The sequence below is a fragment of the Schistocerca gregaria genome, unplaced genomic scaffold (genome assembly GCF_023897955.1).
Source record: "Schistocerca gregaria isolate iqSchGreg1 unplaced genomic scaffold, iqSchGreg1.2 ptg000540l, whole genome shotgun sequence".
In the NCBI taxonomy this organism is placed as follows: Eukaryota; Metazoa; Arthropoda; class Insecta; order Orthoptera; family Acrididae; genus Schistocerca; species Schistocerca gregaria.
In genome coordinates, this window is record NW_026061937.1 from 248,353 (window position 1) to 270,279 (window position 21,927).

At 42.3% G+C, this 21,927-nt stretch overlaps 1 non-coding gene across 1 annotated transcript; it reads left to right on the plus strand.

The window, feature by feature from the left end:
- Nucleotides 1-6,456: 6,456 nt before the first annotated feature.
- On the plus strand, nucleotides 6,457-6,531 carry Trnas-cga (transfer RNA serine (anticodon CGA)). Its single transcript has one exon. It is a non-coding gene; the product is annotated as a tRNA-Ser (tRNA).
- The last annotated feature ends 15,396 nt before the right edge of the window (nucleotides 6,532-21,927 follow it).

Consider the following 21,927-nt stretch of genomic DNA (forward strand, 5'->3'; position numbering starts at 1 on the left):
TCCAATCACCAACTTTTTCCTCCGAATGCGAAAATATTTTGTTGACACCGACCTACGTAGGGAGAAACGACCACAACGATAAAATAAGGGAAGTCAGAGCTCGTATGGAAAGACACAGGTGATCATTCTTTCCGGGTGCTATGCGAGATTGGAATAATAGAGACTTGTGAAGGTGGTTCGATGAACAATCTGCCAGGCACTTAAATGTGATTTGCAGAGTATCCATGTAGATGCAAGTATAGGTGGTCACATTTTTATTATCCCCTGTATGTGTATATCGCTTCACACGGACTTTGTTACCTCTATGTCGATATCTGCATCATTTTCGAAATATGTGAGCTTACTTATATTATCTGTAATGTTAATATACAACATGAACAGTAAGGCTACCAACACACTCCCTCTGGCACAAGTGGTTACATTTACACGTATAGATGAACTCTTCATTCAGGATGAGATGATGTGTCCTCCCTACAAAAATATTTTATTGGCCGTACTCTATACGGTGCAGGCAAACGGTCAACTACAATTGCTGTTTACTGTGCGGTAACCTCTAGCGTATCAGAAGCAGTTTAGGAACATTTTTTCAAATGAGTATACGCACTCGTATTTCGGCAGGTGCACAGTTTTGCCATTTCAATTTTTGCACGTTCCCCAGATACCTTTTCGAAAATTTCGAGCAAAACAAATAGAAATCTTTATTACATCATGAAACAATGAAGAAGCAAATTCGGATTTGTTCGCAAGCCCGAAGCAAAATCTAGTACAAGAATCATTGATTTTAACAAAGTAGCTGTCGATAGGTTTTTTTCGTTGCTAACAAATGTAACTGACAATCACAAACTAATGACTTCTCAAATAACTAATTGTGATGGAACAGGCGTCTCGGTTAATGCTAAAAACCAATCGAACATCGCAGCTTGCAAAGGGAACCGTCCAGTGCGATCGCTAACCTCTGCAAAAAGGGGCGAAACTGCAACCAGCCTCATTAGTACTTCAGCAAGCGGAGCTGACATTCCTCCTACGATTATTTTTCCACGAAAGAAGAAGCAGAAAGAATTTGAGTTAGGACTGGCAGCAGGAGGTTGCGCTGAGGTCCACAGCACCGCATGGATGGCCACAGAGTCATTCTTTGTATGGTTTCCACAATTTGTGGTATTTTCTAAGGCATCAAAGCACGTCCCAGTTCTCCTTATATCAGATGGCCACTCAGCTCATACCACGAACAATGACGTTATGGACAACGCGAGGGAGAGTGGCGTTTCTTCACCACCACATTGCTCTCACAGACTTCAGCCGCTTGATGTTTGTTTTATAAATCCTCGTTATAGTGATCAGCTTCGAAAATGGCTGCGAAGCCACGCAGGGAAAGTCGTAACTGTCTTTCAAATTTCAACGCTTTTTGGTTCAGCTTTCGTCTAAAGCGCAAAAATGAAAACCGCTATTAAAGGTTTCGAAGCTACTGCAATATGGCCCACGGACCCATCCATATTCACGACGCACACTTCCTCCCGGCACACACAACTGACAGCGGACGTGATAGGCCGTCAGATAAAGGGGTTATTATATCTGAACAATTGTAATTGCCTCCACCTAGCACACCAGCTGAAAAAGACGACTCAAACGGGCTGGATAATCAAGCGGACGAGGTTTCAGCTATTTGTTACAATGAACTGCCGCCTAAGAATAACAAAGTTATTGGGGCTAATTGTTCTAATCTTGGGTGCTCTTGGATGACAACTGACAACACAACCTCCTCATTTCATATTTCACCTGAGATTCTGATTTTCTTGTCAAAAGTTAACGAAAGCAAGAAAAGAGCGAGACTGAAAATGGGGAAGAACTTTGTTTTAACTGATTCGCCGTACAAAAAAAGAGTTAAAAGTCATTAATGGGAGAAACAGAAAAAAGAACTTTGACAAAGAAGAAAGAGCAAACAGAAAACTTTTTGCGAAAGAGAATAAAGTTAAGAACTCAAAAAAGAGAGAAAGAATCTGAAGGTAAATGGAAAAAAGGAGAGAGAATACAATACTAACGAGAGTGATTACGAGGAAAGTTCTGACTGTCAATGTGTATATTGTGGTGGGTTATATTCAAAATCAGTTGGAGGTTGGGTAGCTTGTTCCACGTGCAAAAAATGGACACACGATTCTTGTGCAGGAATAGATAGCGAAGATGATGAGTGTCTCCCCGTGTGTGAATTTTGTAAACAGCCTCAAGAAAAGGATACGATACATGAAAACTGTAGTTTGACATTAATACTCACTTTGAACTAAAAAAAATTCCGAGCAAGCCAATATTTTCTGCATTTCCGATAATTTTATACGTTTTTGTAATCACTTGTATTTACCACCCCATTCTACCGCGTGCAAATGATATAAATTTCTGTTTTTGAGTCAGAAAATATTGTTGTTTTATTTTATGGCAATGTTCTTGTATTTTTCTGATTAATACATCATAATGTGTTCATATAAAAATTTGTAGCTCTCTTATTTATCAATTTTGTACATTTAATCAAAGTTTTCAACTGTGTACCCCATTATACCTTGGATACCCCAACGTGTCGGATAAGAAAGATAAAAATACAATCACTACTCGTTTCTTCAACGACAATTTAAGCTGTGTTCAGTGGTTCCTCCCAGAGTTCATCACGATATATTCCGAAAAAAAATCATAGTTAACGAACATTATAAATTGTTCTAGAAACGAAGGCAATCACAGTTAACATTTAATAAGGCCACTGGTATCCTTCGAAATGCAACTAATCAACGTCATGCAGAACGTCATGGGTCACAGTGGATGGGTGGAATCGAAATATGACATTTACCCACGATCGCTTCTTTTTGTCAATTTGTGCCATTAATTTCTCTGCTCCCTAATCTGATTTCGTATCTCCCCTTCAGCTATTCGATCAAAGCTTTTTTAGCATTCTTCTACACCACCACATTTCGGAAGTTTCTAGTCGTCTCCTGTTTGGGGAACCAGGCATGTTAACTACTGATTCGCAATATATTTATTCCGAAAGGCAAAAGGAACCCCGAAAACAATGAAAATAATTTTGTTTATTGGTGATTGTACCAGTTTTATTTACACTTAGTGCGAATATGAAAGTATTTTAGTCCAAATACTTATTTGAAGGTCCTAAATGTCGGTTTAAATGGCTGCTTGCTATGTAAGACATGCCCACTTGTTTCTCTGTGCCATCTCTTCTTTGAGACGATAAGCCTAGGGACATTTTACCCGTAGCTTTGAGCTTTCACCTATGAATACATTTTTTCTTGTCTCGTAGTCAGTTTACTATTAGCACATTAATATTGTTATTCCCTGTTGCATTTTGCCTACTCCTGCCTTGCCGCGTCTCAGGAGGCGTCTTGTCGGGTCTAGGGAGGGAATTCTCTAACCTAAAAAATACCCCATGTGCACTCCACACGTACTCCGCTACCCTCGTAGCCGCTTCCGGCGTGTAGTGCATGCCTGACCTATTCAGGGGGACCCTACATTTCTGCACCCTATTGCGGAGGTCGAGAAATTTGCACCCCAGCTCTCCGAAGAATCTTCTGAGCCTCTGGTTTAAGCCTTCCACTCGGCTCCAAACCAGAGGACCGCGATCGGTTCTGGGAACGATACTACAAATAGTTAGCTCTGATTCCACCCCGCGAGCGAGGCTTTCTGCCTTCATAAAATCCGCCAACCGCCTGTACGAAATGAGGATGACCTCTGAACCCAGACGGCAGGAGTCATTGGTGCCGACATCAGCAACAATTTGCAGTCGGGTGCACCCAGTGCTCTCTATCGCCGCCAGTAGGGCCCCCTCCACATCTCGAATGAGACCCCCCGGCAAGCAGACAGAGTGAACACTGGCCTTCTTCCCCGACCTTTCCGCTATTTCCCTAAGGGGCTCCATCACCAGCCTAACGTTGGAGCTCCCAATAACTAATAAACTCCTCCCCCCGTGTGCCTGCTCGGACCTTGCTGAAGGAGCAGCCACATGTCCATTCACAGGCAGAGCGGGCGATGCCACACGGCCAGCCTCCACATTGGCCCAACTGTGCCCGGTACCCGCGAAGATGTCTCGACAGCAGGGACAGTGGGTGAAGCATCTAACACCTGAGGTGCACCATGCGACGCACCAGACTCCCCACTGCCGCTACACTCCGAGGCAGCAGCCTGAAGATGGCTGACCGCGGCCATCAACACGCTCAGCTGTTCGCGAAGAGTGGCCAGCGTCCGTACACAGCAGTCACACATCCTATCCATCCTAAGGAATCAATTTACCGAAGAGACTTAATCAACTTTTAAGTATCCAGAATGAGATTTTCACTCTGCAGCGGAGTGTGCGCTGATATGAAACTTCCTGGCAGATTAAAACTGTGTGCCCGACCGAGACTCGAACTCGGGACCTTTGCCTTTCGCGGGCAAGTGCTCTACCAACTGAGCTACCGAAGCACGACTCACGTCCGGTACTCACAGCTTTACTTCTGCCAGTATCCGTCTCCTACCTTCCAAACTTTACAGAAGCTCTTCTGCGAAACGTGCAGAACTAGCACTCCTGAAAGAAAGGATACTGTGGAGACATGGCTTAGCCACAGCCTGGGGGATGTTTCCAGAATGAGATTTTCACTCTGCAGCGGAGTGTGCGCTGATATGAAACTTCCTGGCAGATTAAAACTGTGTGCCCGACCGAGACTCGAACTCGGGACCTTTGCCTTTCGCGGGCAAGTGCTCTACCAACTGAGCTACCGAAGCACGACTCACGTCCGGTACTCACAGCTTTACTTCTGCCAGTATCCGTCTCCTACCTTCCAAACTTTACAGAAGCTCTTCTGCGAAACGTGCAGAACTAGCACTCCTGAAAGAAAGGATACTGTGGAGACATGGCTTAGCCACAGCCTGGGGGATGTTTCCAGAATGAGATTTTCACTCTGCAGCGGAGTGTGCGCTGATATGAAACTTCCTGGCAGATTAAAACTGTGTGCCCGACCGAGACTCGAACTCGGGACCTTTGCCTTTCGCGGGCAAGTGCTCTACCAACTGAGCTACCGAAGCACGACTCACGTCCGGTACTCACAGCTTTACTTCTGCCAGTATCTGTCTCCTACCTTCCAAACTTTACAGAAGCTCTTCTGCGAAACGTGCAGAACTAGCACTCCTGAAAGAAAGGATACTGCGGAGACATGGCTTAGCCACAGCCTGGGGGATGTTTCCAGAATGAGATTTTCACTCTGCAGCGGAGTGTGCGCTGATATGAAACTTCCTGGCAGATTAAAACTGTGTGCCCGACCGAGACTCGAACTCGGGACCTTTGCCTTTCGCGGGCAAGTGGTCGGGCACACAGTTTTAATCTGCCAGGAAGTTTCATATCAGCGCACACTCCGCTGCAGAGTGAAAATCTCATTCTGGAAACATCCCCCAGGCTGTGGCTAAGCCATGTCTCCGCAGTATCCTTTCTTTCAGGAGTGCTAGTTCTGCACGTTTCGCAGAAGAGCTTCTGTAAAGTTTGGAAGGTAGGAGACGGATACTGGCAGAAGTAAAGCTGTGAGTACCGGACGTGAGTCGTGCTTCGGTAGCTCAGTTGGTAGAGCACTTGCCCGCGAAAGGCAAAGGTCCCGAGTTCGAGTCTCGGTCGGGCACACAGTTTTAATCTGCCAGGAAGTTTCATATCAGCGCACACTCCGCTGCAGAGTGAAAATCTCATTCTGGAAACATCCCCCAGGCTGTGGCTAAGCCATGTCTCCGCAGTATCCTTTCTTTCAGGAGTGCTAGTTCTGCACGTTTCGCAGAAGAGCTTCTGTAAAGTTTGGAAGGTAGGAGACGGATACTGGCAGAAGTAAAGCTGTGAGTACCGGACGTGAGTCGTGCTTCGGTAGCTCAGTTGGTAGAGCACTTGCCCGCGAAAGGCAAAGGTCCCGAGTTCGAGTCTCGGTCGGGCACACAGTTTTAATCTGCCAGGAAGTTTCATATCAGCGCACACTCCGCTGCAGAGTGAAAATCTCATTCTGGAAACATCCCCCAGGCTGTGGCTAAGCCATGTCTCCGCAGTATCCTTTCTTTCAGGAGTGCTAGTTCTGCACGTTTCGCAGAAGAGCTTCTGTAAAGTTTGGAAGGTAGGAGACGGATACTGGCAGAAGTAAAGCTGTGAGTACCGGACGTGAGTCGTGCTTCGGTAGCTCAGTTGGTAGAGCACTTGCCCGCGAAAGGCAAAGGTCCCGAGTTCGAGTCTCGGTCGGGCACACAGTTTTAATCTGCCAGGAAGTTTCATATCAGCGCACACTCCGCTGCAGAGTGAAAATCTCATTCTGGAAACATCCCCCAGGCTGTGGCTAAGCCATGTCTCCGCAGTATCCTTTCTTTCAGGAGTGCTAGTTCTGCACGTTTCGCAGAAGAGCTTCTGTAAAGTTTGGAAGGTAGGAGACGGATACTGGCAGAAGTAAAGCTGTGAGTACCGGACGTGAGTCGTGCTTCGGTAGCTCAGTTGGTAGAGCACTTGCCCGCGAAAGGCAAAGGTCCCGAGTTCGAATCTCGGTCGGGCACACAGTTTTAATCTGCCAGGAAGTTTCAACTTTTAAGTAGACTGCTAATTCACTAAAGGTGGCTGATTACTGACTAAACTGTGATTGCTAACGACTTCTTGTAGAAAACAATGAAAATAGTACTACCTGTCTCTGGACTGTATTCAAAACAAACACTAGCATTACTGGCACTATGGCTGACTACAAGGACTCTCTCTGACTGTATTCAAAACAAACACGAAATCTATTTAACTCTATTACTAGCACTCGACATTTAAAGCTTCCTAAAAGCAAAAACACACGGAAGAAGAAGTGACAAGTAAGAAAACTACAGTTAATACTTCAATCAAGGTAGCTCGCTGCACAGCAGACGTGAAGCAGACGGCGGTTAGGGCGACACATGAACTTACAACATAAAAGTAATAACAGATAAAAATACATGTTCATGAACCTGAGAGAAAATCAGTCCATAAGTTTAAGCAAACGCTATCAGCAGTACAATGAGAATCAGCTTAATTTTTCAATTAACTCCTTGACAGGATAAAAGGAGTGACCCATGAGGAAACACTCCAGTTTCGATTTGAAAGCGCGTGGATTATTGCAAAGATTTTTGAATTCGAGTGGCAGCTTATTGAAAATGGATGCAGCAGTATACTGCACACATTTTTGCACAAGAATTAAGGAAGTCCGAACCAAATGGGAGTTTGACTTCTGCCGAGTATTAACCGAGTGAAAGCTGCTTATTGTTGGAAATAAACTAATATTGGTAACAAGAAACGACAATAAGGAATATACATATTGAGAGGCCAAGGTCAAAATACCCAGACTCCCTGAACAGAGGTCGACAAGTGGTTCGTGAACTCACACCACTTTTTGCCCGAACCTCCAGTTTCTGAGCCAAAAATATCCTTCTAGAATGGGAAGAGTTACCCAAAAACATAATACCATATGACATAAGTGAATGGAAATAGGCAAAGTAGACTAATTTACTTGTCGAAGTATCACTCACTTTCGGTACCGTTCGAATAGTGAAAATGGCAGTATTAAGTCTTTGAGCAAGATCCTGAACGTGGGCTTTCCACAACACCTTACTATTTATTTGAACACCTAGGAATTTGAACCGTTTAGTATCACTAATCATATGCCCATGCTGTGAGATTAAAACGTCAGGTTTTGTTGAATTGTGTGTTAGAAACTGTAAAAACTGAATCTTACTGTGATTTAACGTTAGTTTATTTTCTATAAGCCATTGACTGAGGTCATGTACTGCACTACTTGAAACGGAGTCAATGTTGCACACAACATCCTTTACTACCAAGCTAGTGTCATCAGCAAACAGAAATATTTTTGAGTTACCCGTAATACTTGAGGGCATATCATTTATATAAATAAGGAACAGGAGCGGCCCCAACACTGATCCCTGAGGAACCCCCTCCCCCTTGACAGTACACCACTCAGATCCCCCATCACACTGTATTACTTTCCCCCATTCCTGTAGATCGTTCCCTAATGCTCTTCCTGAAACACTGTACAACTTCTGATTCTGTCAGTTCTTTCGGGTCCCATCTCCTTAAATTCCCACCTTTTTCCAGTTTCTGCAGTTTTTATCTACAGTTCATAATCAATATACTGTGATCAGAGACCACATTTGCCCCTGGAAATGTCATACAATTTAAAATCTGGTTCCTAAATCTCTGTCTTACCATTATATAATCTATATGAAATATTGCAGTATCTCCAGGTCTTTTATGATTTTTGAACCAAGTGTTAGCTATGATTAAGTTATGCTCTGGGAAAAAACCTACCAGGCGGCTTCCTCTTTCATTTTTTACCCCCATTCCATATTCACCTACTACGTTTCCTTTTCTTCCATTTCCTACTGTCGAATTCCAGTCACCCATTAATATTAAATTTTCATCTCCCATCACTATCTGAATGATTTCTTTTATCTCATCACACATTCCATCAGTTTCATAATCATCTGCGGACTACTTATACGACTTTGGTAGGCGTGGGATTCGTGGCTATCTTGGCCACAACAATGCGTTCACTATGCTGTTTGTAGTATCTTACCCACATTTCTATTTTTATTAATTGTTAGACCTACTCATGCATTAGCTTCATATTAGCCTTCCTAATACTTAAATCTATATTCGATGTTAACAATGACGCCGGTGGATGGACTATCACGAAATTACTGACCGTCGAGAAAGTCACAAATATAACCGACAAGCTAATGGGCCCTTCACAGGAAAAGGTTTTTAGCCGTTAAAGGGGAAAACTGAAACCCAGCAAATGAGTAAAAAAATGTATATTCACTGACAAAAAAAAAATACTGTACGCACACAACTTACACAACAATAGTCTGGGATTACTCTATTACGTAACACAGTTTTTGTGATTGTATCTTGCAGCTTTAGTTATTTTTAATTAAAAGAGGCTTTAAAAGGACAGAAAGAACGTGTTGGACTACGCTACAGATCGTTCTGTTAGCACAGTCTTTACTTTGTAATCACTTTCGTTGACTTCGGCAACTCTCAACAGAAATCTCCAACCTAACAGAGACAATGTGCTACGATACGGCCGAGATCATGACAAGAGAATGGGCTACATCACACTCGAAGTAAATTTATATAGGTAAGGATCCCCATGACCTGTGTACGTCTATTATAGAAAATCTCCAAGCCACTCTCCTCAAATATATCGCAATCTTCTCTTGACCTTCATCTGTTACTATTTCAGAATTAAAAACCAGATTCAAAGAACATTTGGCTACCAGTCACAAAACTAGAAAAATAAAAATAATAAAAGTGAGAACGTGAAACACGTTAGCAATAACCATAAACAGGAGATTTTACAGAAAATAAAATTGAGAAAGGAAATTATTAATATTATCGACCGTTTAGGAACTCTAGGCTACGAAAGGTATGAAACCACATATCGAATAACTGGTGGAAGAGTTAGTGTGTTTTAAGATTAAATCCAAACAAGAATTAGAGAAAAATATATCGAAGCAAGGCAACTATTACGAAAAATTGCTAAATCTCGAGACAAATTGTGTCCTTCTGTATTAGATGAAATGTTTTGGCCCCTAGTACGGATGAAACAGTATCTGCAGAATCAACAAGAACTTCGGACATGTGTTTCATATTTCATCCAAGCCTGCAGTCTATAAATATTTAAACAAAATACTAAAACAAAATACCACTACAGGGGAATTACTTACGAAGTAATTCTTGGTAAAGAAAAACAGGACACAATTACGTATGTAGGCTTAATACGAACTACAGCTGTGTTTATAAATCGCTATAGTTGCCTTGGACTAACGACGAGAGAATATCAATATAACCTATACGCTTTTCAAAGCTGTTATCCATGAAAAAGCTAAACTACGTATCGTAAACAAAATACAATTTAACACCGAAACAATGACATTAGCTGACAATGGGCACAGACTTTAGTCAATGGGCACTTGAAAATTTGTGCCCGACCAGGATTAGCACCCGAGTCCCCTGGTTACTAGGGAGAGGCCATAATCACTGTGTCCCAATTACACAGTGGTCAACAGAATAGCACGAACTGCCCGAGCATGCCGTTCGTTAGATCCAAATTCTCAATTTCTCCATAGACTGCTAATACACTGCTCCTTGAACATAATCCTCCTCCCCTTAATTATACAGTACATGGCCAAAAAAACAGACACAGAATATATGCAAACTTGGCTTTACGAACATTGCAGACGTCGTCTATGTAACACACGTCAAACTTTAAAGAATTTACCAGTTCGTTGCATTGTTTACTATAGACCACAAATCAAGTAACGTAAAAAAAGCACTGCGTCTATTGAAATCATGATTCATAGTTTTAAAAAAAACTAATAAGTCGCCTACATATTACAGTTGCTGCCGAAAGAGGAGAACCATTATTTTCCCACAAAAGGAAATATAGTTAAAATTACGCTTCTATTTCGGTTAGTTTCGGCGGTTACTAAAATTTGCAGTGAAAGTTACATAGTGGACTCTACCCTCCCCCCACAAGAAACGTAGTTATCGTTGCTGTTGTGAGACTTTTGTACACAGTTAGAGAATGTGTGTTAAATGTGGCGCGGGCGGAAACACTAGGCTACGCTACAGGGCAATCTGCTCGCACAACGTTTAGTCGGCATTCATAATCGTTGGCGTAAACAACTCTCAATCAAATTACCACCTTCCAACCTAACTTAGATCTCGGGCTACACTACCAATCGGCCTGTCATCACAACCAAAAATTCATTGAGGGGGGTGGGGGGATTTCCTGTATCTCTCTCTGTAATGTATCTGTAGGCAAAACTGCCAGTTTTGTCAGACTCAACAGCAAGATTTACCAATGGTAAACACTTTTGAGACGGCTCGTAATTTTAGAATAGTCCTCTTCGTCTTACTTGGCATAAATTGTTCGCTGGCGTCCCAGCAGCTAGCTCCCTCAGTGTCTGCTTCTGCCATCGCACCACGCTAGTCTGCTGTTGTCCTAGCAGACCGAACGCACCGCACATCCGATACCTTCGGAACCACTCACTGGCCAGTTAGCAACTGAGCGGAACACTGTTTACATCGTGAAAGGAAAACTATGCAAAGATGTACACTTAAATGGCACGACTGAGTAGCACACACACAGTAATATCTGAGGAATGTCCTTCGACACGCGCAGAACGAAAGTCTTCTCGCGAACGTACAGCATCTCTGAAAAAAAATCTCGTGACTATATTCCGGCGTTACGGCCAGGTTATCATACAAATGAGCAAAAAAGGGTACATTTGAAATTTTTTTTGAGACAATGAAAATACATTCGAAGGATCTGTTTGGGAATTACGAGTGATAATACTATGAGCTTAATTTTAGATTTTCAATAAAAAATGGCGCCCGTAATTATGATTTGATCAAGGGCCTGCGAGACTGGAGTACGTAGAGTGCGTGCAGTGTGGCACCTGAGATGTTACCTGAATTCAAAAATGGGTAACATCAGTTGATACTACATTATTTCTTTGAAATTGAAAATGGATAACATCAGTCGATAATACATAAAATTTATGGGAGCGCATACCTAACCGCAATGAAACAACCTTAAATTTAACGATACAGTGCTAATTCGAACTTTGAGTTCGATTTTGGGGGGTTTGTTTCACTCCTTATGCCTACACAAAAATTAGTTAATATTAACAAATGTCATATTATAGCTATAAGTTCCTAAGAAAAGTGTTTACTTTTAGGGGTCAGAGGTAGATGTTAAGAGATCGAACCACTTTTAATTTATACTGCATGCCGTTCTGAGAAAATCGTTACTCGAAAAAAAAGTGTTCAAAGTTTAGGGAAAACATTTAGTTATATTATTACTTCGATTTGCATGAACTGAGTGTTACATATATATTCTTAATGTCGCTGAAAACGAATCTGAAGTCAGATTTTCAATATTCAAAACAGCTAATCCAATACGGAGGGCAAACGAGTATTTTTGACAAATTTTTACCAAAAATGTATTTTCGTTATTTACGTTTAGTCTGCAATTCAAGGAGTATTTATCAACCCTTCCTCTACCTCTGATTGTTCCTAGACAGCAACTTCCTGTTCTTCTTGGCAGGAAGGTCGCAGTTCGCAGTAATAGACGGCAAATCATCGAGTAAAACTGAAGTGATATCAGGTGTTCCCCAGGGAAGCGTCCTGGGACCTCTACTGTTCCTGATCTATATAAATGACCTGGGTGACAATCTGAGCAGTTCTCTTAGGTTGTTCGCAGATGATGCTGTAATTTACCGTCTAGTAAGGTCATCCGAAGACCAGTATCAGCTGCAAAGCGATTTAGAAAAGATTGCTGTATGGTGTGTCAGGTGGCAGTTGACGCTAAATAACGAAAAGTGTGAGATGATCCACATGAGTTCCAAAAGAAATCCGTTGGAATTCGATTACTCGATAAATAGTACAATTCTCAAGGCAGTCAATTCAGCTAAGTACCTGGGTGTTAAAATTACAAACAACTTCAGTTGGAAGGACCACATAGATAATATTGTCGGGAAGGCGAGCCAAAGGTTGCGTTTCATTGGCAGGACACTTAGAAGATGCAACAAGTCCACTAAAGAGACAGCTTACACTACACTCGTTCGTCCTCTGTTAGAATATTGCTGCGCGGTGTGGGATCCTTACCAGGTGGGATTGACGGAGGACATCGAGAGGGTGCAAAGAAGGGCAGCTCGTTTTGTATTATCGCGTTATAGGGGAGAGAGTGTGGCAGATATGATACACGAGTTGGGATGGAAGTCATTACAGCATAGACGTTTTTCGTCGCGGCGAGACCTTTTTACGAAATTTCAGTCACCAACTTTCTGTTCCGAATGCGAAAATATTTTGTTGAGCCCAACCTACATAGGTAGGAATGATCATCAAAATAAAATAAGAGAAATCAGAGCTAGAACAGAAAGGTTTAGGTGTTCGTTTTTCCCGCTCGCTGTTCGGGAGTGGAATAGTAGAGGGATAGTATGATTGTGGTTCGTTGAACCCTCTGCCAAGCACTTAAATGTGAATTGCAGAGTAGTCATGTAGATGTAGTCATGTAGATGTAGATGAAAAGCCGATCTGTCTAAGCTGGATATGCAGCACTCGGCAGCCGGCACTTGATATTCGTCCGTATTTTCGGTGAGTATGTTTGCATGCATTCTGCAGTATGAATCATTTTGAGCACGTGCGACACGGGACGAGTTATCATCTACATCTATATGGATACCCAGCAAAACACATTAAAGTTCCTGGCAAAGGGTTCATCGAATCACCTTCACAACTGATAATTAATTGAAACCCTCAGCTGCCAACAGGTGTTGTTGATATACTTCGATGGGGACAGCTGAAAAGTGTGCCCCTACTGGGACTCGAACCCAAGATCTCCTGCTTACATGGCAGACGCCCAATCCATCTGAGCCATCGAGGGCACAAATGAACATCAGGACTGCAGGAATTTATCCCTCGCACGCTTCCCGTGAGACTCACATCCTCAAACGTCCACAATCCGATTACGTAATGTACTTAATAGGTATTTGTCCATCCACTCATTACTGGCTCACACTAAGGTGAGTTCCGGCAACCTGTGCGCATTCGCACAGACGAAGGTCAATGGCTGGGTAACGTTTAACCATAGATATGAAGATAGTAACTCTTCTCGAAAGAACAGGCGCCACCGACGACCGTGCAGCTCTTCTAGAATACATGACAGACCGGCCGATGTGGCCGAGCGGTTGTAGAAGCTTCAGTCGGGAGCCACGCGCCCGCTACGGTCGCAGGTTCAAATCCTGCCTCGAGCATGGATGTGTGTGATGTCCTTAATTTAGTTGGGTTTAAGTCGTTCTAAGTTCTAGGAAACTGATGACCTCAGATGTTAAGTCCCAAAGTGCTCAGAACCATTTGAACCATCAGTCCCTATGTTTACACACTACTTACAGTAACTTATGCTAAGGACAACACACACACACAACCATGCCCGAGGGAGGACTCGAACCTCCAACGGGGGGAGCCGCGCGAACCGTGACAAGGCGTTGGAGACATGGCGGGTACCCCGCGCGGCTCATGGCAGCCGTGACACTGCTTCAAACAATGGACTGTAGAAACTTGTGTAAAGCACGGATTAAAAAAAAAACCTTTCCGTTCCAAGAGTCTAGACAAGTACACCTTTAAAAAATGCAACTACAAAGAAATTGAATTTTCGAACGTTTTGAATGAGAACCTGTCCTTATGGAACACCGTTGATCAAATGTCACAGGGATTATATACTCAGGTTTCACCTGTGGATTAACACTTTCTAATCAATATCCGGAATGAGCAGGGCTTAAAACTTTGAAGAGTTAAATTTCAAGGGCCGTTCTCTTGTATGCAAATAGTTTCACAGTAGAAATTTCTCTAGTTTTGTTTATTAATTAATTAATTTATTTTTTGCTGTAGGTAAAGAAGGATAGCATTGTGAGGAGGGGGAAGGGGGAGGGAGGAATCTTGCATCTCCCACCTTGGAATTCTCAGTACAGAATTTTTATTCATTACGAGATTCTTAGCCACTTGCAGAAGTGATTTCGAGTGATTCTGCAAAACTTTTCCTTTAGCCAATCGTAGCAACTATAGGATTCCGTTCCTGCTGCATGACATGTCTCGGAACGTACACTGACCAACTCATTTGCATAAAGAGCTAGCTTATCATCCGCTTCTCTACTTGCGTAGACCGTTCATGGTCTGCAAAGAATTTTTTTCTTTAATCGTTTTTTTATGTCTTTTATAAACTGCAACACTTTCTAAACTTTCTAAACTTAGCACCGTTGAAGCATGGTCTTTTACTGAATGATCAAAAAGCAATGCTGACAGCTGGAGTCCAAGGTTTTTGTTAATCAAGCCGTTTGTATTCTTGTGGTGATATCTCCGTAGAGTCTTTCATCCCCTAACGCATATTTCTTTATATCTAATTGAGAAGTGAAATACCGGTTTTCATAGATGCAGATTTAAAATATTTTAATATAACGCAATAAATATTTCATTAAAATTTTCATCCCCTTATGCTCGAAGTTCCAAAACCAGAAAAACACGTAGTTTTTAAAAATTGTAACACATTAGCCGAATACGAATTGTCAGATATATTTAGCAATCCTTTCATAATGAACCATTTTCTGAAACATCTCACACCCTTTAGGGGTTGGGTTTTCAAAAACAATTAAACACATATTCTTCTATTTAGAGCCGAGGAGCCAAATTCAAATCTTCATCCATTTAATTCTAAAAATTCTTTCATAGTGAAATATTTCATAAAACATTTCATCCCCTATTTCACTCTGTTAGTGAGTTAAATTTCCAAAAGCAACGAAACACATTTATTTTACATCCAACCGAGATGTCAAATACCTATTTTCATAGATGTAGCTATAGAAATGCTTCAGTAGTTCTTTAATAATTATTTATTTTCAAAAAACCTTCACTAATTATTTTATCCCCCAATGGAAGAATTTCGGAAAATGCTAAAAACTTGTTTCTTTTTTGTTTCTGACTGAGACACCAAATATCAATTTTCGTAGTTTTGTAGTTATAGCTTCAATAGGGACATAGGGACATATATTAAAAAAAACTTTCAACCCATATTTCACCCCCTTAGGAGTGAAATTTCGAACAATCTCTTCTTAAATGATGCTTTCAGCGTAAGATTTACACCTTCATCAAATTTCAAGTCCATATACTTTGCAGGTTGGGCTGGAAGGCTATGGGTCAGTGAAACCTGTGCTCCTATTGCACCTTCTTGGAGGTTGTAGTTCCAAAAACAGTGAAACACGTATTTTTCAATAACACAATTTTCATAGATTTCGCTTTAAAAATTCTTTCGCACTGAAATACTTTCATAAAACATTACATCCTATATTCCACCCCTCTTAATGGTTGAATGTATCAAAAACAGGTTTTCATATATTTCATGAAACATTTCATCCTCTATGAAATGGGGTATGGTAGTGACACACCAAAATCACAATAGTAATCCGTTGTAGTTGCTACATATTTTATTACAATCAAAAGCATTATAAAATCACAATCACAATAATAGAGGAGACTGCCTTACAAGGCCAGATCAGTTGGACAAATAATAAATAAGTGGAACGAGACCCGTAAAACTTGAAATTTGAATATGACTATGTAAATATACTTAGGTAAAGCTTTACTAAAATAGCACAAATGTCCATAAAATTCATAGCAGAACTCTCACTACTTGCAATCAGGGGAGAAACAGATTAAGCGTAAGAATACAGATATTTAACGTTCGGCTAGCCAACTTTCCTAAACAAAACTGTATAAAAATGAGTAAAACAATTAAGGGGGTCCTTTAATTTTGACCAAACGGACCTTCAAATTTACTTACTCAGTTGATTAATCAACAATATTCTTAGAATGATTACAACTAGAACATGACTATATGACAATACCCTTAAAATAAGGTTGCTTCAATATTTCGCGTGAATTGGCGATAGACGCGAGCAGACTAAGGATTCTAATCAATACAAGAGATCCACGAGGCAGAGAATGACATAGAAATATACTCAACTTGGCAATGCAATTGAACTTTGGATGCTATAGTTCAGCACCGGAAAGATGGAATCACGCAAAAGTGACAACATAACCCAGGATGTAAAGGAGAGGACATGGCCTTAAATATCTCTCTGCCGCCGTGGTGCTCTGCTCGCAGTATGTTAGCGTCGACCGCTGCCAATTATCTCTAACAAAACACACATCAAGGGCAGACACTTCTCTGAGACATAAACTACACAACCTTATCTGGAGAACAGGTGAGCAATACAACTGGACTGAAACCAATGAGCCTCCGTGAGTTACTTGGCCAGTGCCAGCCCTTAAACTTTGATTAATAAGATCGCTAAAAATCATACCGAAGTTAAGATGACAAGACTTATCTCCAGGTTCGGCATATTAGTGGAAGAGACAATGAATTGGCGACGCTCTCAGCCGTATGTTCGCGGTAGAGTCTAGGGAAGGCAAGGGCCACGTGGAGCCGGATCTTGGGGAGAATTTCCTTCTCTCCGAGACACCCGGCTTCTTCTGCGACTCAGCCGGCAAACAGGTTGAGGACCCCGGGTGGGGACCGATTCGGCAGCAGTTGGCGGATGGCGAGGTCTTCGGGGGGTGGGGGGGGGGGGGGTCTTGTGTAAAGGGGAAGACAACCGTGGTGAAGGGAAGGTCTGTATTCCACAGGAACGAGTTAGCATGGCACTCAGATATTTCCACTATTCGGCGGTAGGGGATCATTTGGGGTTCTACAAGTCCTTGAACCGAGTTCGGGAACACATGTTTTGGCCCAACCTATATGGTGATGGCAGGCGATTTGTTGGCAACTGTGTCCAGTGTAAGCGCGGTAAGCCCGATGTTGGGCCGCACAGGGAACTACTACAGTCGCTTAGGGAGCAGTGTCCTCTGGACCGCGACTCAAAGATCGAAACAACGATCGACGGAAACTGGCGCCAGAAACGCACCAGCTCACTCTATTTCATCCCCTTAGAGGTTGAACTTCCAAAAACACGAAAATACGTATTTTCTTATTTGTAACCTTGAAGTCAAATACCAATTTTCGTAGATGTAGCCTTAAAAATACTTCCATAGTTCTTCCATAATTTTTTATCTCAAAATAAAATGTTCATCCACTATTTCACCTCATAGAGGTTAAATTCCCAATAATACTGGAACACATATTTCTTTATTTCTGACCTAGAAACCAGATACAAGTTTTCGTCTGCCAAGCTTCAAAATTACCTTAATAGCTACATGTTTCAAAAATCCTTTCATTTCCTGTGTATCCCCCTTAGAGGTGGAATTTCGAAATATGCAGCATAAGCGGTATAAGATCAACACCCTTTCCAAATCTCAAGGTTTATTTTCCTTGGCGGTCTGGACTGCGTGAATTTCATAGTAATGGCCTCCACACACACACGCACACACACACACACACACACACACACACACACACACACACACACACACACACACACACACCACTAACAATGCCACCACCACCTCCTGGGGAAATTTCTGCAGACGCCCTTGTTCCACTGCAGTCATATTTTGCCGACGACCTACATTTAGCAGCGTGGGAGGGATAGTGTCGTGCAACAGACAGTATACTCAGTAGACAACGAACTGTTAGTTGTGAAATCAGCGACATAGGAACCGAGACTGACACAGAAGGTGCTGTAGGTGAAGCACACTAGACTCGTGTCTACCACGGCTTCAAATAGTATCGATTTACTATGAACGGAAGTTCCGAAAAGTGAGCAAGTAATTTTACAGTGAATTCAGTACCGATTGTGAGGATATACAACGAAAAACATTTCTATAATATTTCAGAAATAATGAAACATTCCACTCAAGTCGCGCGGCAGAAAACGCAATGGATATGCTTGCACTTAAGACGGAAGGCCCCACGTGCTTACGCAGGCTTACGACAGATCGCAAAATTCGGCAGTAGGCGTAAGGCAACCTCTTGTGCTGCCATCTGTTATTGATGCCAGGAATCAAGGTCTCAGTAGTACGACCATCCACTGGAGAGTAGTTTGCTTTGTAAGCACTCCGTCTTCAGGCCACGAGTGGCCTGCTGGGACGGGACCATCCGACCGCCGTGTCATCACCCGTGGAGGATGCGAACAGGAGGGGCGGGGGTCAGCACACTGTTCTCCCAGTCGTTATGATGGTTTTCTTTGACCGGAGCCGCTACTATTGGGTCGAGTAACTCCTCGATTGGCATCATGAGGCTTAGTGCACCCCGAAAAATGGCAAGAGCGCATGGCGGACTGGATGATCACCCATCCAATTGCCTTCAACGCCCGACAACGCACTTAACTTCGGTGATCTCACGTGAACCGATGTAACCTCCGCGGCAAGTCCGTTGCTGCAGATATTTTAGAGTAGTTGTTACGTTTCATAATTATCTAGTTTACGGGGAAAATGTAAAAAAGGCGATTGTCACCGAAGCTACAACTAATCTGAATTTCTGGTTAGTTATCAAGTGGTCTTATGTGCAAGCCTGAATATTTCATCCTTTGCGGTGGGAATGATTCAAACCCGTCATGTTCTTCTTATGAGGTGTTCTATTTATTTTGCACACAATGATCGTTTGTAGTTGTGTTGAGTTACCACCTTGATAAATTTTTGGATGGCGCACGTATCATAACTGAGATCTGCGCTTGCGCTTAATGGCTGAAGGTCAATTAGCGTAATGAGTAGTAGCGAATGTTATAGTTACATGTTTGTAAATTACTTCAGGTAAATTACCTGAGTAGTGTAATATTATCAGTATACCAGTACAGTATGTGGGCCAATTACGTTAGTCATGGAATACTATCCGTATAAGACTATGTCACCTTGATGTCCCGGACTTGGCTTCAATTTTGGAATCCACGAAAGAACTGGAAATTTTCCTTTACACAGCTTTCCATATAATTTCTATTACAGTGATTCAGTCTTGTCTCTCACTCGACTTTTCTGACTGTGAAATAAATTCTATCGCTCAGGTGCTTATTACCACTTCGTGTTTCCATTTGCCGATATTGCGCATAAACACTTACATATCTCAAAGTTGCTATGGACATTGATGGAACGACACACTTTTCTGTGGCGACATTGCAGTTTAGAGATAGAAAAACCGATCAGTTATAACGACATCGGTATTTTAGTTCTGAATAACCGATGTCTTTCGGTATTTGTTTGCTCTCGGTTATAACAAGTATCTTTTTATTTTTTCCTGATAACCACGTAAAAACAGATATACCAATTAGCCACAGCTGTCGTAGTAAAATTTTTAGTTTTCAAATAAACCTTTTTTAAAAAAGACGAGTAATTTTTATTCGTAAGATTTCCATAGTTCTAAAATACTGCGTTATTACAGAAAAAATGGGTAAAGTGATGTATGCCGCTTTAATAACACTGCTGATAGAAACGAGCAACAAATGAATTGGTCCAACATTGCCGAGACAATACTGTGCGTGCCTGTTATACAAGCAGTTCGCGAGAATGGACGCAGTTTCTCGCTGTTGTCGAACGTCAGTTGTAACACAGAATGGCACCATCTGAAAGCCTGGAAGTATTTTACGATATGCAGTACGAGTGAAGCACAATGGTCGATTTGGTCACTTGCGACATCATACAAGGAAAAAAGTTAAAATTTTACAAATCATTCATAGTTCGGGATAAAAATAGAAAGTGCGTGATCTGCTGCCTGTGTCTACGTAGTATGCCGTTATCTGCTTTTAGCCTTTAACAGAGAAATTAAAACGAAAAAGAGAGTTCTCCTGCCGCAGTTTTCACTCTTTATCGCTGGACTATACGTAATGCCCGCATAGTGCTGTGATAACCGATTTCAATATAATTTTTGATCAGAGTTCTAAAAACTAAAATCAGTAGGATAATACTGGCAGTTTTCTGTAGTATAGAAGCACTCGCTATATTTTGAGAGAAGCAGCGAACATCGGACAAAGTTTTATTGGACTATTTAATTGAAAGAAATTAGAATTATATTAATACCGTCAGTTGCTCAAGGGCGTTGATAAATATCAACGTGGACAAGTGAAAATGTGTGCCGCGACCGGGACTCGAACCCGGGATCTCTTGCTAAAATGACAGACGCTCTATCCATCTAGGCCACCGAGGGCACAGTGTATGGTTCGACTGCAGGGACTATCTCGCGCACGCCTCCTGCGAGACTCACATTCTCACCTTGAATGTCCATACACTACAGTCGTAGAGTCCCACTCCAACACACTCATTCCTCGTGGAAGACATGTCCATATCCATATAAGTATATGGTTCTGGCAATACCAGCCATGACCTTCTTCTGTGAAGATGCACAAGTATTCCCCGAACTGCTACGGGACTTGGTAAGAATGTGTTCCACGAGTAATGAGTGTGTTGGTGTGGGACACTACGAATGTAGTGTGTGCATATGCAAGGTGAGAATGTGAGTCTCGCGGGAGGCGTGCGCGAGATAGTACCTGCAGTCACACTATCGTCTGTGCCCTCGGTGGCTCAGATGGGCAGAGCGCCTGCCACGTAAGCAGGATATCCCGGTTCGAGTCCCAGACGTGCACACATTGTCACCTGTCCCCGTTGATATTTATCGACACCCGTGAGCAGCTGACGGTATTAATATAATTCTAATTTCGTTCTGGACGGCTGCAGGTCGTCATAAATGTATTTGACGTTTTGATTCCATTTATCAATAAACTGAGAAAGTAAAATTTTTTTAATCTTTGTTTGATTTCTACGTTTACTAGAGGAAATAATGTAAATAAAAGACTGAAAATCGGTTATTACAAGAACTGGTATTGTGACGGGCTTTAACAATTAGGTTAAAGTGAGGCTGGGAAACTGATAAGAGCCGAAAACCAGTTGTTTCAGCGATAACCGACATTCCCACTGCTGTTCTGAGTGGTAAGATTGACGCGCAAGGACATCTAGAACAGTTTCTCAGAAAGGTTACTGCAACTCTGATGTTCTCAAAATGAACGGGCCAGCCATTGGCGTCCGCGAGGGGGAAGGGGAGGGGGAGGGGAGGAGGTGGGGAGGGGAGGATTGGCAAAAGGGCACTTTCACCCGTCGCCCCTAACCATCCTTGGAATCTGGAGTAAAGAGTTTTTATTCGTTACAGTATACTCTTCCAGATAAGAATTCTCCACAATACTGCTAAACCTTAGCTTTGACCAGTTGTAGCGCTTATAGAGTTAGGGTCTTGTAGCTTGATGCACCTCGTAACTGACCAGCTGATTTGTACACAGAGTGCCAGTTTCAGAATCATGCATTCCAGCCCCGACGCGCCTTCCCCCCTCCCCACCACTGGAAATATTTCTGCAGACTCCAGTCTGCCACTGTGCATATATTTTGAT